The sequence below is a fragment of the Rhea americana genome, unplaced genomic scaffold, assembly GCF_003343005.1.
Source record: "Rhea americana isolate MKP2758 unplaced genomic scaffold, rheAme1 scaffold_201, whole genome shotgun sequence".
In the NCBI taxonomy this organism is placed as follows: Eukaryota; Metazoa; Chordata; class Aves; order Rheiformes; family Rheidae; genus Rhea; species Rhea americana.
In genome coordinates this window covers 542,478-557,906 of record NW_028186162.1, presented here as the reverse complement: position 1 = coordinate 557,906, position 15,429 = coordinate 542,478, and the positions used below count along the sequence as shown (strand labels likewise).

The following is a 15,429-nucleotide window of genomic DNA, read 5'->3' as shown; positions in this document are numbered from 1 at the left end:
TCTCACCCATCTTTCTCCTCTGCTTTGACAACTGTTTCCCTCTTCCTTTGCTTTGACCTCAGGAAACAATCTCAGGCCTAAGCCAATGGACCATCTCAAGAGATGGGCTCACCTTGCTTTCCATGTGCAATTATTCCACAGACAACTACTTCTTCCCCTGGTCAGTAAGGCTGTCTCTCACTGCTGTCCCGGTGCCTCGGTGGCACGTTGTGTTGTGAGCTGTATGTCACAAAAAACTGAGAACTGAGGCAGAGCTATTTACACCTTCCTATTTCACAGCCAAAAGCTCCCTCCTTACCCCATAAAGAAGCACCTTCACTTGCTATTATGATTTTATACCAGTTATTCATCACATAAATCCCCGAGACTTCCACTCTATTACTAGTAAGTTTCCTCCGAGACTTCATCCAGTCCTTCAGAGATCACTCTCCTGATCAATGTTGGGACTTCCCTTATCCATAAGAAAAGTATTTGGTCTAAGGAAATCAGATCTTTCTGGTTTTGTGTACATTAGAGATTTTACAGATGCTTCTGCTTACTGGAAGTCTTCCCCAGTGGTTTCCTCCAGCAGCAGACCAAGTGTACAAATGCTTTACAAAATATTGAACAACATGAACCTCAGAACTACAAATCTCCAAAGCACCTTCCAGTCAGAGAAAACAAAACCCTGACAAGAACAGAATTCAGTATTGCTTCAACTTCCTTGCATCAAAAGCCAATCTTTAGTGTAAAACCAGCCTTCTCATAATGCTCCACTATCAAGAGGCTGAGGCTTTTTTTCAAAAGGATTGTAATGAATTTCAAGTTCTCCTTACTTTTCTTCTGCTTTAAACCCAAATACATACACATTTTTTTTCCCTTTTATATACTTGTTCCTCCTTACCTCTTCTAAAGGTTGCTGGAATTTACTATGGAAATCTGTTCCATGTTTCTACAAGCTCTGGGGGATAAGAGGCTGGGAAATAAAGCCAATTTTCTCCCTGTCTGCTCTGGAAACATATGCCCCTACACTATTAGGGACAGCCTACACCTTGCCTGTTTTGACCAAACAGGGAAATGCCAGAAGGAGGGAAATGGAGGGAAATGCTCCATCCAATTCCTAGCGTTTGTGCTCCAAGCAATGGACTACAGTCAGAGAGAAAATAATGCCAGCCACAGAGCAGAAGGCCACAATACTGCATACAGCATAGAATCAAATTGAACTGATCAAATTTACTCCCAGATTCCTTTTCTTTTCTCCAGCACCAGACTCCTAAGTAATTCCTCCCCATGCCTGTCCCTCATTCTTTTTTTGAATGAGACAGTCTCTAGTCAATCTGATCTGTGCTGCTTGGATGCTTTCCTCATCTCCATGGTACCTTCAGGTCCATCTCCCTCGATCTTGAGAGTCACTGGGCTCTCCTTTGCTTAGGACCTTTCAAGCCCTCTCAGTCACTATCCCACTGAACAGAACTCCAGCATACATTCTCTCCAGGATCTTCCCCCCCCTCCAATCCYCCTTCACCAGATATCTGTTTCCATAAGTCCTTTATCAGCCAAAATATAAAAGAAAAGGGCTATATACATTTTAGGGAAGAATGGGAGATCACAGCAGTTCTGACTTAGTGGAAGATTGTCTATGTTGAGAGATGGTGGGAAAAGACACAAGGCAGGGTACTTGAGATGAGGCTAAGGAGAAATGGAGTCCTGGATGAATGAAACTGATAGAAGAAAGCAAGAAACAAAAAGCAAAAAGAAAGTGACCAAGGACTGRGAAGAATATGAAGGAAAAAAGGTTTTGCAGTAGACAGAAAGCATTTTTTCCACATGTCCTGTACCAGGAAGTGAGGAGATTTCCAGAGAGGTTTTCCAGGGTACACATTGTAGCTAGAACAAGCATAGGCAACTTTCTACCCTGGGCCTCGGTAAAGTTTGACACAGGAGGTAAAGTCTGACTCTTTCTTTTTAGAGGTGCACCCTGAGCTAAAGATTTACAGCTTCATTGCCTGCCCTGAGTGCTGGTAAATGGCAGCCAAGTCCATCTAGATGCACATCCCCTCTAAGACCCTTGCTTTCCAAAAGTACTGAACATCCATAGCTCCTGCTAAAAGCCCCTCTGAGAATCAGCTTCCCTACTTAGATACTCAAATCCAGATCTCAGTGATCAGCTTTGAGAAATGAGGCACAAGACAAGCATTATGTTGAGCCCTGCTGCCAGCCCCAAGCCAGTTCTCCGAGTGCTGGCCGAGGTCACTCTCTCCAGCTCTGTATTACACCGTGTGTGCACACCTTGAAGGCTGCAAAGTCTAGCCTGGATGTGCTGCCCAATGGAAGAGCCAGGAAGGTAATCTGTTTGCAGAAACCCCGTCCTGTGCTCTCTGTCATTTCTAGCAGGCAAGCAAAGTGAAAGGACAGGACAGGCACGTCCAAGCATAGGACACCTGTGCACAGCCCTAACAGTCCAAAGCCACCTCCTTTCCTAGTTTGCCCTACCTAAAACTGAGTTTCTCCCTGCCTACAGTCTGCTGTGCTCATCCTTACTTTACATTCTGCAGCTCCCTCCAGAGAGTTCCCACCAGCTTAATAGAGCACACACTGGAGAAGCTCCCCTCGCCCCTACCCTCATGCATACCCAATCAGGGTTCCTGATTATGCAAATTAAATACAGCAACATCACCCCCCCTGCACCTCTAGCCCGCCCTATACCAGCACAAAAAGGGGGAAAAAGTAACAAACCCTCCATTCATAACTAGAAACATTAATGATGTGAAATGATGGGCAGTCAACTCCCTGAAGCGTTTGCATAATTACTAATGCTAATGGATTCAGAGTGCCTCTCTCCTTCTTGTGGAGGAAATTTAATTGGAAAATGCATAGAAGCGCGAGGAGGGAGGAGGGTGCTTTGAGTGGTTTGAAGTGGCACGCGCAAAGCAAAGGAGATCTCTGGAAACAGGTGAGGGAACCCAGTCACTCCCTCTTGCCTCATGCGGCCAACCTGCGTTTTCTTCCCTTGCCTCTTCCAGCATCACCTCCCTTTCTGGAGGGCAGCTGTGGGAGGGACGGGAGGGTAGGTTTAAAGAGCATTCAGGGCGSCTCTCCTGATTCCAAGGGAATTATGAAAATGAAATTTAATGAACTTAGAGAGTGCTCAGCTAGGTGCCCCAAAGACAGTAAGTAATACATATATAACTCTCTTGGCTGTAAGATTTCTTGGGCCCCCTAGGTCCCAAAATCTCCATTTGTTGGGTGTCTCTTTATTCCTCTACCTTCTGCTTCCCTAAAGCAGAACTTGCTTCTTCCTCTTGGCTGCCCTCAGTTACCTTGCTGCTAAGCTTGTTCCCACTTCCAGAGCAAAAAGGACCTTGTGGCAAAGGGTTGCCTGCAGTATAGCAGGGAGAGATTTGTGAACCTCCTGCAGCCTCCATTCCCTTGAGTCTTAATTTCTGGTGGCTTAGCRCTGGCTGAGGGAAAAACGAAATCCCTGGTTGGGCCATCTCCCATTAGCCAGCCCTCTCATGCCTACAACTATCCTCCCACTGCTTTCCAGGCCAGCACATCTCTATGCCAGCTTCCTGCACAGGGAAAACAGGAGACTGGCACCATGCTTAAACTTCACTACTTCCACTTCTCTGCTCTCTCTAGTCCCCACCCGTCCAGAGTCTGACACCTGCTCTGAGCCCATGTCCTGTGGATAGGACACACGAGCTCAGTTATGGTCCTTCAAACCCACCTCCACTGCCCTCACTGAGACGCTGAGTTCCTGAATTGAGATAAGTTTTGTACCACACTGTGAGCAGCTGGTGAGGCAGCAGATGGCTGGGAATCTGTAAAAATAATAATAATAAAAAAAATGGGGCTGTGACAATGGCACTTTTATTGTTCACTCATTTGCACTGCTGACAGACTCCGAATGCATATCAAACAGGGTGCATGGCCTTGCAATCACTATCAGTAGACAACTGTGCAAAACGGTGACAAAGCTACCCTCATACCCCAGCCAAGCCCACCCTGCAGTCGGCACTGCAACTGTAACCAACCTCCACATCGCCCTCAAGGGAGAACCAGCTCCTTCAACCTGCCCCTTTGCAATGCTTCAGCAGTGGCACAACATCCTGAGGGAACGGACACCAGTCATTTTTTTATTGGGCTATAAAGCACCATGCACACCTTCGGCAGTGCATAAATAATAAATAACAGCAATAATATGGTCCCCTGAGCAAAGCAGTGTTTCATCAGCAAGAAAAATYGTCCTCCCTTTCCCTGTTAACATTCCAGTGGGCGCACACTGGCCAGCCCCTGCATGGAGAGGCGCTTGCACAGCCTGCTTTTCATTGGAACTGGCACGTAACTCAGAGGAAGTTTTAGCTSTTTACCACCTTTCCGTTTTGCCATGAGTTTGGTTAACTTGTAACACTTGTGAGGGTGAGGGACCAGAGCCTGAGCCTCCATTCTAAACACCACCAAGAGCCCAAAAATCAAGCTGACACCTGCGCACACCACAGCCAGTGCCTTGGGCATGGCCTGGATGGAAGAGGATTCAACCAACCTWTCTCTCCTTTTCCTGTGCAGGAGAAACCTCATTCAAAACCAACTGAATTCAGTGGAAGCTGCAAGGTTTCCAGCACCTCCACAAAACAAACCAACAAAACCCTGCAGGAGTCTGATTTACAACACAGAGAGAGAACTATTGGCAAACTATTGGCATATACCTTTAACAGTATTTCTTAGTCAGATGTGTTTGAGTGATTGATACTTCTCCAAAATATGTTAAAGCTGTAAGTGACTTAATGAAAACCAATTCTGAATGTTTACTAATAGTTCCTGTTCACTCTATACCTAAAACAGAGTTTCAGCTATTCCCTTTGGGAGATTTCTGAAGTCTATGAGCTCTCAGGCTACCCTTTGCTTTGCCTACTCTTATATCTTTGTTATGTTTTCACTATTTTTTAAAAAATAATGACACATTCAGAAATACAGATGTTTTGCTTGCATTGCAAAACAATTCAGTATCAGCTCAGTTCCAACACTGTATCCATTTTTAGTAGAGTAAAACCAGAACATAGTACAATAAGTTTAATATAGTAGAAACATTTTTTTTCAACCCACAGAAGCCACCACTGACCACATTTTCACACCCACCAGCTAATCTCAGTGCAAGGGTAGCCTAGCATCCCTTCTTTTAGAAGGCATTCATTTTTCATTCATTCATCATGAGAAAGACAATAGAGTCAAAGAAACTATTGCAAAGGAACACTTGACTAATGTAGCTGCTGACTAAACCTTGTTTCAGCAGAGTTCAGCCTGAACAAACTAAACTTTTGATAAAAATTATCCACACATCTCCAACGAGAAAAAGAAAATCCTTTGTAAATGTTGTACTAAGCCTGCACCAAACGGCAGACCAGAAATGAGAACCACAGAGGTGGCTTTGCTCGATATTACCCCAAAGCTCTGGTCCTGGTTTTGCAGCCCAATTAAGAAAATGACAAGCAAGGAAGAACAGTTCTGGAGAGTTTATTAAAGGTAATATGAATAACAAACACCCATCACATAAGTATTATTGCATTTTATTGCAAAGATTTAACACTACTATGTGCAAAATAGGAGTCTGAAACATAGTAGATCTTTCTGGTAGGCTCTTCCATTTGCTAAGCAGAGGCTACCCCAGAGCACTCTGCCCATGTTATGCCTGGGCGTAGCAGCCCACGAATGGGGGGCACCCCTGGCCCCCGAAGAGGTGGAGTGGCAGGAGGAGAGCTGCCAGCAAGCTAAAACCAGAAATGAGTTCCCCTGCAGTTTAGAGCAAGAAATAGACAAGAGCTTTGGAGGACAACAGAGATGGAAGATCGCCTCAAAAGCAAGCACAGATTTTCCTCCTGATCATGATCCTACTTAGCTTAGAACTGAGGAATTCAGTGAGCACAAGGAAGAACGAGATCGGACCGAGAGGTGCAGCAGATACCTGCTTCACATTTGGCAAGGCTGTTTCACTACCCCAGCCCAYCACGTTATTGGAGAGTGAGTGTTGTGCAAGTGATCTCCAACAGCAGCAGTCCAGATTTATAGAGCATCTTCCAAACCAAGGGATCCTAAATCTCTTTATACAAACTTTATACAGAAATGACTTCAACTGTCACTAAGATCCAAAAAGTGAACAGACTACAGCTGAAAGAGAATTCTTGAAAGAGAATTTCACCTAGATTATTATATTTTCCTCAATCTGTTGATTTCTATAGATCGTTTTATTCCCTATATTTACCACTGCCTAAATTCTTTTTCTGTATTTCCGTATCTGGGGGTTACTGGCCCTCTACCTAGCATGTCAACGAGCAGACAGAGATACTTAATCAAAAATGAGTTTAAGGTTTATTTAGGTTCTCTTTCTTGGTCAGGAAATAATCCTGACAGCAATGGCATCATTTTTAACATTTTAACAATAACTCAAAATACATCTCCTGGAAAGAGAGATTTTGTATTTTTCAAAATGAATGGAGAAATGCTTTTGCACGGATGATTATAAGTAGCTATAACTTTCTTAAAACTCACAACAGGCTATGTAGATGTTTCCCAGTTGCTCATGATGGATTGTCAGATGTAAGACAGCACAGATCATAAAGACTATTACAGAATAGCTTCTAAGAACAAAATTTCTGAAAACGTTTATTGGTTAAGGAAGATAGAAAGTAGCAGAGTGGCTTCTGTGAAACCACTAAGGCATACAACGGCACAATTCAGTTATTTGCAGCGATCTCTTGAATGCAACAGCAAATTAAATAATGTTTCTCCAAGATTCACCCATAGCTAAAATGCTGCATCTTAGTAGGGCAAAATTCTTATTTACAAAAATACATTAACTTCCCTTTCAATAGAGGAAATAAAGACGTGATTGAAAAGGACATTTTTTCTTTGTGGAGTCTGATGCTACAAACCTTGAAAATATCAAAATATGCAATAATAATTTATAACTAAAAGGTGGAAAGGAGACAACACATTGTCTTCCTGATTTCTCTGAAAACAGCACTGAAATTCTCTTTGGGACTATTTTTAAAAGCTCAAGATCTACTTTAATTTAAATATTGGCAAAGTATCTCCACCTGTAATTGGTCGTGCTCAGGTTCATTTGTATATGGAGTTGTAGGTCCCAAAGCCAGTGGAATATAAGAATATATCATACAGCAAATATACTATGAATGTATCATCCGCTGATCCAGAAGGCTGAATTACAAAGTTTTAAATCATTCTGCCTCATCTGCAAAAGTGTTTTAGTATTCCCACAAGGCATTTCTATACACTATATTTGAGAAGAGTTTTTTAAACGTTCTTAAACTATTGGAGTGACTTCTGTGCAGGGTGACAGGGAAGACTGGATTGTTCAGTAGCAATTTTTAGGCTCTTTCAGACTAACGAAACGGGAGGCACTCTCAGGACTCTACGCCACTTAACGGTCCTTTCAGAATGTGCTAAAAGCTTTATAATGATAGAGATTTAAATTTAAAACAATGGTAAAACACATTAATTGAAAGGTAAGTTACAAAAGGGAGTTGAAGACAAATTATTTGGCCATAAATGCAATTTTAATCTAACACCACATCGTGTCCAGAAAACATATAAAGGAATTGCATTCAGCGACATGCATTAGCTCTCAAATGTCAGCCTTTACTTTTCAATTAACTAAACTGCCTTAATCCAATCCAGCCACTGAAAAAGCCATTGACTTCTCGGGAAACCATGAGTTTTATTCAAAGGCTGAAATATGTCAAAAAGCTTTGTGCAGCTGTACATTGAGTACAGTGTATATTGAAAGACTTGGTAGTGTGCAGTGTGTGTGGGATTCAGCAGTCCTGTACTCACCCCCRGCCACAGTTTGTTTTTAAATCCTGGATCATAAGCTCCCAACACTTGCAGTATACATCACGTCCATTCCTTCTCCTTTACAGCAATAGAAATAATATCTTCCTTGAGAAACAAGCCTGGACAGATTGCAGAAATATTGACTCAGTGACGGCTGAGTTTTCAGTTAAAGTAAATTTCAATTGTATATGTAAAGAGCTTTAGGAATTAATTTWAAAAAACAAAGATACATTGAAATACATTGAAACTGTTAATAAGTATTATATTTTAAATAAAAATTGACACTTAAGAAAATTGAATTTTGTACTTCAGAGCAATGGAAAAGTAGACCAGAAGTGTTAAGGAAATGTTAGTTCCTTAAAATGTCCTTTAAAACAATCATTTAAGAAAGGCGGCTGTGCTGACTCTGCGAGATTGGAATCCCACCCGCATCTGGTTTCCAAGTAATGATGGCCAAAAAATACGGTACTTCTTCAGCCAAATAWGGACTCAGGAACTCTACTTACACAACATCAGCACAAGAGAAGCCATTTCCACATTCTGACATACGACCGAGATACAGTCTAGGTAACTCTTCCAACTTTCTGGAAGGAATTAGGGGAAGGATTGTCATTTTTCTCCATCTCCTTCACAGATCTTTCTGGYAGAAGGAAGCTCTACAGGACAATTCCTTCTCCTGGTGGATGCAATCTTCAGCACTCACATATTTCCCCATCACAAATGGGCTTGTGCATCTCTCAATCCTTTTGTTTTAAAGTGTAGGTTTTGTAACAACACTTAAAAATGTTGGCTCTCACAGGAAGTGGGGGGTTCTTGATTTATCTGCTTTTGAATAGTCCATGGAACTAGTTCTGTGGCTGCTGTGCCTATGTTCTTCATCAGCCCAAAATGTTTGACAACTTTGGATTTTTGCACAGCTTTAGTTACACCCTGCTCAAGAAATAGCTCCCCTACTTTTGGTCTTCTAAATATACATGGATTTAAGACATGCATAAATCACAGAATCATAGAATGGTAAGGTTGGAAGGGACCTCTGGAGATCACCTAGTCCAACCCTCAGCACAGCCCTGTACAGGGATTGAACCCACGACCTTGGCATTAGCAGCACCATGCTCTAACCAACCAAGCTAAACCTGCCCCCTAAATATTTTCACTCCTTGGAACCTTGCTTCTTTCCATTAAACAGGAATCGCAAATTTGAGGCTTTAGGCTTACACAGAAGACACCCATGCATACTTCCTTCTGGAAAGTATTACCATATGTATTTTCATATGTAAACATTAATTTTAATGACCATACTTCTCATGAAGGACCACATTCCTGTGAACACATCTCGTACCTCATGCCCACATCAAAATGTTTACCACTATCTCTTATATTTTGCAAGTATTGCACATATTCTTGTAACATAGTTAAAAGTAGCGAAGGCTTAAATGAAAGCACTAGCGAACTCTGCCAGCCCATCAACGGATCTGTCCTTGAACTACCTGGTCAGAGATGTGCAGTGCAGGTGAGCTCTGCGTGACCGTGCGTTTTGTGTGTGCGTGAGCGTGCAGCTGCTGCTTGCTACGCGTGCATCTACTACAGCACCCAAAGCCCCTGCGGGTCATGCTGGTACCACTAGGGCATACGCAAACCTAATACCTGACCCCAGGACCGCCCTCAGAGTCGCATGCACCTAGCATCTCACAGACACTGTCTTTAACGAGGAATCTGGTTGAGATGCTTAAATAAAACTCGTGGATTCTGCATTCTAGTCATGATTCTGCAACAGGCTCCRTGTGACCTTCAGCAGGTCATTTAAGCTCTCCGTAAAAATAAGACTGATAACACTTCCACTATCTGCCTTGCCTATTTAGACCTTAAGCTCCTCAGGCAGAGATTGTCTCTTACTTGCACGCACCAAATCTATAACAGTTGGGGCCTCTAGTAACTACTGAAATACAGATAGTTATTAACAACAACAACGCAAACAGCGCTGACAGGGACAAAATTTCTTCTGCCACCCCCAAAAAAATGCAAAATGAAAAAAGTACAGAGTAGCAAGTTGTGACTGAGCCAGACAGGGATATTACCAAATACACATATTTTTGAGCTCTGTGATCACACTGGAAGGCAGGTTTAGGGCCGTAAGAGGAGAGATCACATGATCACCTGCTTGCACAGTCTGACAGCACAGCCCCATGCAGAATGCACAAAGGCCTGCCCTTTCCTTTCTGCTTGGGCGCTGTGACGGTAACTCATTTTTTCTACTTTTTGTAAATGAAAATGTAAATGATCRGCAGCACGGAAAGTCCAAATCTCACAAGGGGGCCTGTCCTTGCATTTTATCGATGAGAAAGAAGAGCACTAGGCATCATGATTTGTCTGTTTGCCTGTTTTTGTTATCTTTTTAATGTTAACATTCAAGTCTTACGGAGATCACACTAAAAAACCTGGTGCAGAATGGCTATTTAACTACAGCTGAAATTTGCCTTTGAGAATAGGAGGTAATAGCAAGGCTTTGCTTCTGCCCACGAGCTGGGAAATATGCTGTAATGCCAATGATGAGATTTACTGAAAAATCCTTTCTGTTCTAGGTTCTTCGTTTCCTCTTGCATCTTTTGGTCTTTACTCAGCRACAGCATGACCAAGGGGCCACAGGATCCCCCCAAAAGCACTTATCTATAAATGACCACGTGATACAGCTGCTCTGACCTGTTTCAGGCTGCTTCTCCAAATACAGACTATGATGGTGAGTGCTGCTACAGGGTTTACAAGCTTCTCCAGGGGTGCAGTCCCAGTCCATCTACCAGAAGCGTGGAGCGTGGTTAAGTATGCTCTATCTACAAGGGAGGTGCAGAAGGAAAGAAGCATATTTGTATTATTTTTATTCTTCKCCTTATGGCATACAAAACAGAGCCTGAAACATTTGGGCTGTTTTTTCTTTGTTGTTGCTGATTCTCTTATTTGATTGTTTTAATTCCTACTCTCCCCCCCAAAAAAAGAGAGAGAGAGAGAGCGCGCGCGCGAAATTCAGGTCTTGTCTCTCCTGCTTCTGCCAGAAGACTTCGTGGACAGGTGGMGAACTAATAGATTCAGAATATCATAGCAGCCAGGAGATTGGAAGAGCCACCAAAAAGTCACAGATACACATTTAATTTTTCATCTAAAATAAGGCAGTTGCTTAGAGGATACCACAAAGATGCATTTTACTAACCCAACAAACTCCCAGGCCAGCTTTTGCATAGCAGGAGGTGCAGATTGCTTAGGAAATTTGTTCCATGTACCACYCAAAAACGCTGAGGCAAGTGCAACACCCAAATGCACATGCTTGTGTGCAGGCGTGCTCACAAGTGTGTTTCCCTCTCCCCAACACAAACACACAGATTTTTAACAAGAAGCAAGCAGCTTTGCTGTGGATCCTTCTGCTCCTTCTACTCGTTTCCAACAGAGGCTCCTCAATTCCACCACTGCCTCCCTGCACAAGAGAGGCTCGTGATAACCCACTCTTTGGCATTAGTGCTAGAAATCATGGGCAGGATTGCTTAGGCCACACTCTTGCTGTTGTTCTGCTTTACTACAGCTATAGTTGTAATAATGAGAGAAAACTATCTGCTGGTATCCTTCTGTTCCTGTGTCTGATACAGATGGGGAAAAAAGTGGAAAAAAGCAAGAAAGTTGAACCTGATTCTCTATAAAGGCTCAAGCAGACCTGTCACCTCCGAGTTTCCCCAAGCAGCTATTCTGACTTGCGTAGTGTGCAGATGAAGGAAGCAGTTTGATTTCAAAATCAAACCCCCTCAACTCTAAGGGAAGGGAAAATATACCCCACACCAGGAAGTGGCCCATTAGCCAACGGAGAATGACAAGGTAACTGGACCCTGCGTCCCTTCCTCACAGCGAACCATTACAGCCCCAGCTCCTGCGCAGCAACGAGGGTAAGAGCCTGCACGTGGGGTTCCCGCCTGAGCTCTGCCTAAGGAGCCAGCGCTGGTCACCATGGGGCCAGAGCCCTCCTGGGCCTGTAATCGAGGGATGCTGTGTTGGCTGCCACAGGAAAATCAAAACTCAGTGTCATGGAAATCATTGGGACCTAAGCACAGGCCTAAAGACGAGCATGGTCCCCAGTGCTCTCCTGAACCAGGGCCAGGATAAGCAGAGTGGAGTAAAGGGAGTTTTTTCAGCTTTGCTCCCTTCTGGATGCTCCATATGCTACAGCCAGCTGTTCTGGGTTTGTTCRTACTCACTGCAGTGGGTATGTGTGACAGACTTACCTCCCTTCAGAGTGACTCAATCACATCGGGTCTCAAATGGCTTGCTCAAAGCTCTGATGCAGTTTATGCCTCCCCACTACAATTTCCTCCTGTCTAAATCTAACAGCATTAACAAGTCACAAGTCCTGAGGTTAAAAGGAAGGTTATGTGACTGTTCTCTCAGTTCATTGAGAGAGTTTCCTCCCCCYACACCTCTCATCTTCCATCACATCCTGGACCAAAACCTTTACATACATCTCAGCAATCAGAGGGAACAGGCATCACTAAAAGGACAAGCAAACTTATTTGGGGGGTCAAAACCAGAAAAATAACCAAAAAAAATGCCCAACAACAAAGAAAACCCACATATTTTCTTTCTTTTTTTTTTTTTTTTAGGAGATTCTGCAGGGAAGCCAAGGGAAAACCGGCCATGGTGTGCAGCAAAGCCCACCATGCTCTGCAGATCCCCCACGTCATGCCAACAGCACAGGCAGCCCTGGAGCTGTGGGAAAGCAGGCTCTCCAGCGGGCAGGCTCTTGCTGCCAACTGCTGTCCGTATTATGGGATAGATGCACCAGTGCAAAGACACTCTCTCCTTTTTCCATGTCCCAAAGTGGTGCAAGGCAGAGTTGTTGCAGCAGATTCACAGGTTCAGAGACTTCATGGACACAGAGCCTGACCTGCCACACAGATACCCCAGAAGTGTTCCCAATCAGCTCTGCCTCCACCACCCAAGAGAGGTCACCGTCTTCTTCGAACCCTCAGGCTTCAAACCCTCCCCCCCAACCCCAACAAGATCCCCAGAGGATGCAGAGACCTGAGTGTAGTGATAATGCAGCACCAAGCCTTCCCAGAGAGCGCTTCCCAGCACAGGCCAAACCCTGAACTCTTGGTTCAAGAGGGCCTTTGGCATATAACAGAAGGCTGCCTGCACATCTCAGGATCAAGACTTCTCATTTATTCTCCTTGTCCCCCTAAGCGGAGAGGCACATTGCTAGGAATAGTCTTTGGGTTTTAGCATTCTGTCATTCTTTTTAAAAGCTGCTGCAATGTTTGCCCACAGTGGGTCTGAAATATGATGACAAGAGAATTTGGCTGTTCTCCGGCTACTGTCCTTAACCATCACGTCTCCCAAAGACCTGCAGCTTTCTCTGAGCTTTTCTTTTCGTATTACTTTATCCATTCAAACAACAGAAACCCTTCCCTATCATTTTTTCCAGTAGATTTCCCTTCCACTGGCTTAGAGTGGTGGTTCCTCCCACTGTTCCCCCACATGTTGTCTCTCAGCTTTAATCAAACTCACTTCTTCCATATCTCCCATCTGATTATCACAGTGCTGTCTGGCCCTGAGCCACACTCAGGGCTGGTCTAAGCAGGTGCAGCTCTGACAAAGTGGCATCAATCTGTGTGCACCCTGAATTGGACTTGTCTCCCTGATGGAGGCCTCTTGCTCCCAACTATTTCTGAAAGAACAGTTGCGTGGTTTGCATACGTGACTGAAGTGCAGCAGAAGTGGAGTAATTTCTTGCCTCTCTAACCTATTCCCAAGATGACCAAATAGCTGCCTCACCCTGTACCTCTCTTACCTCTTTGCAAAACGTAAAATGCAGTCTTTTTAGCTTGGATCAGTAGTGTTCTGGATCAGAGCGCGTGATGAGACTGCTCAATGTTCCTCTACTATCAGCAAGACCTTTATTTGCAACAGTTTCCACCGTTTATCATCTCTTGCACTTCTCATAGCCACCAAACTGCTCCACCAYGCCTGTGCTCTCCCTTGCTGGTGTCTCACCCACTCAGAGTGTCCCTTTCCAGCAAAAAGTGCCATACGCTCCGCAGTACRTGGCAAAGAGCCTGTCCAACAGACAGTCAATGTCTGTTTTCCTATGACAATATTACTACAGCACCACACAGGCAGTGAAAGCTGTCAAACACAGCCTACCCCTAGCATACATAAAAGGCATCTCTGATTGCACTGCTGCATGTAACAGTGACCCAGTGCAAAGCAGAGAAAGAAACCAATTCTCTTTCCCAGCCTTACTGTTTCCCAGATGATTTTTAAAAAACCCACCTGTCTGCAGAACCATCTTCAGGGAGCTCCCAGTCCTGGAGCACAGGCAGATGCAAACTGGAACTTGTAGATTTGTTTTTTTTTTATTATTATTTTTTATTATTTTTTTAAAGAAATACTTGTGCCTGGAGTCTTGACACATGTTTATAAGCTACAGGCAACGCTGTGCTGACTCACACCTCCACAGAAATCCATTCAGTTTTTAGGAGCGTCAGTGATATCTGACAGGGAATTCCAGCTCTGATTTATTAGGTCGGTTTTACTATCAAAACCAACACGAAGTTTCATATTTTAGACACACAGAAAATTTGAGCAAGCAAGCTCCTTACTTCAGGATGTTGGATGCTATACGTTTACAGAAGTTGAAAAAAGTGGCTAGACAGATTCACAGGAGAAAACTCCATCTAGAGCTACTGACTACAAAGAAATTATTTTTGTCCAAGAAAACCATAAATCTCTGGAGGTAGAGAGAGTATATTAGGAAGTATCACTACAGGCTTGCCCTGTTCCTACATTCTTCCTCAGGTATCCACTATTTATCACAGCAGGAGACAAAAACTGGCCAGACGGACCATTGACACCACACAGCGTGGCTGCTCTTAGGCAGCTGAGGTAACCAAAGCAGTCACAATTTCACCTGCTTCTCTAAACTACTTGCACAGCACCTCACGGGTCTGTCGATCRTGCCTGCCAGTCCCCACACTGCACCAGAGCTACAACAAAGAGCCATGGTGTCATGCTAGCACATAGATCTGACTCCCACTTAGGTCCCCAAATAAGTGGGAAATAAAATATATTTCAGCATTGTGTGTCAAAGCTCAGTACTCACAGGGATTTGCTTAGTGCAGGCTTACTCAGGGATGCTCTGCTTCATCTAGAAACACTCGCCTCTCAATACATTTTGGAAAGGGCTCTAATCTAGGGTCAGCAACCCACATTTATCCCAATTACCTTAAACACTCAGAGTACAGAACAGTCATCTCAAGCTCATAACTGATGAGAGAGCAGGGCATGTCTAGAAGGCAAGTGGACCACAGTGACTGTTTTGCCCAACTACAATTCCACTGCCAACACACAACTGCGCTCACAGTTTATGTGCCTCAGCTACATTCTTCCACTTGGGTGGGATGAATCTAAACTTCAGTGATGTGCAGACGTAGAGTAAAATTTGCATGCCATTGCCCAATATGACAAAACTAATCCAGCTCCTGAGTCTAAGGAAAAATGCACGGAGGAAGTAGAGGACAGTGTCTCTGGGACCACTGTGAGCATGGCTGTTCTCTCACTTCCCTGGGT

The 15,429-nt window shown here is 43.9% G+C and overlaps 1 long non-coding RNA gene across 2 annotated transcripts in view; it reads right to left on the bottom strand.

Annotated features, from left to right (window-relative positions):
* Positions 1–10,651, bottom strand: part of LOC146596386 (uncharacterized) — an 80,720-nt gene extending 70,069 nt beyond the window's left edge. For both annotated transcript variants that reach the window (XR_014895744.1, XR_014895745.1), the window contains exons 1-2: positions 10,528–10,651; positions 7,831–7,949 (exon numbers count right to left, since the gene is read on the bottom strand). This is a non-coding gene — a long non-coding RNA (uncharacterized LOC146596386). The remainder of the gene's footprint in view (positions 1–7,830; positions 7,950–10,527) is intronic.
* Between the last annotated feature and the right edge of the window lie 4,778 nt (positions 10,652–15,429).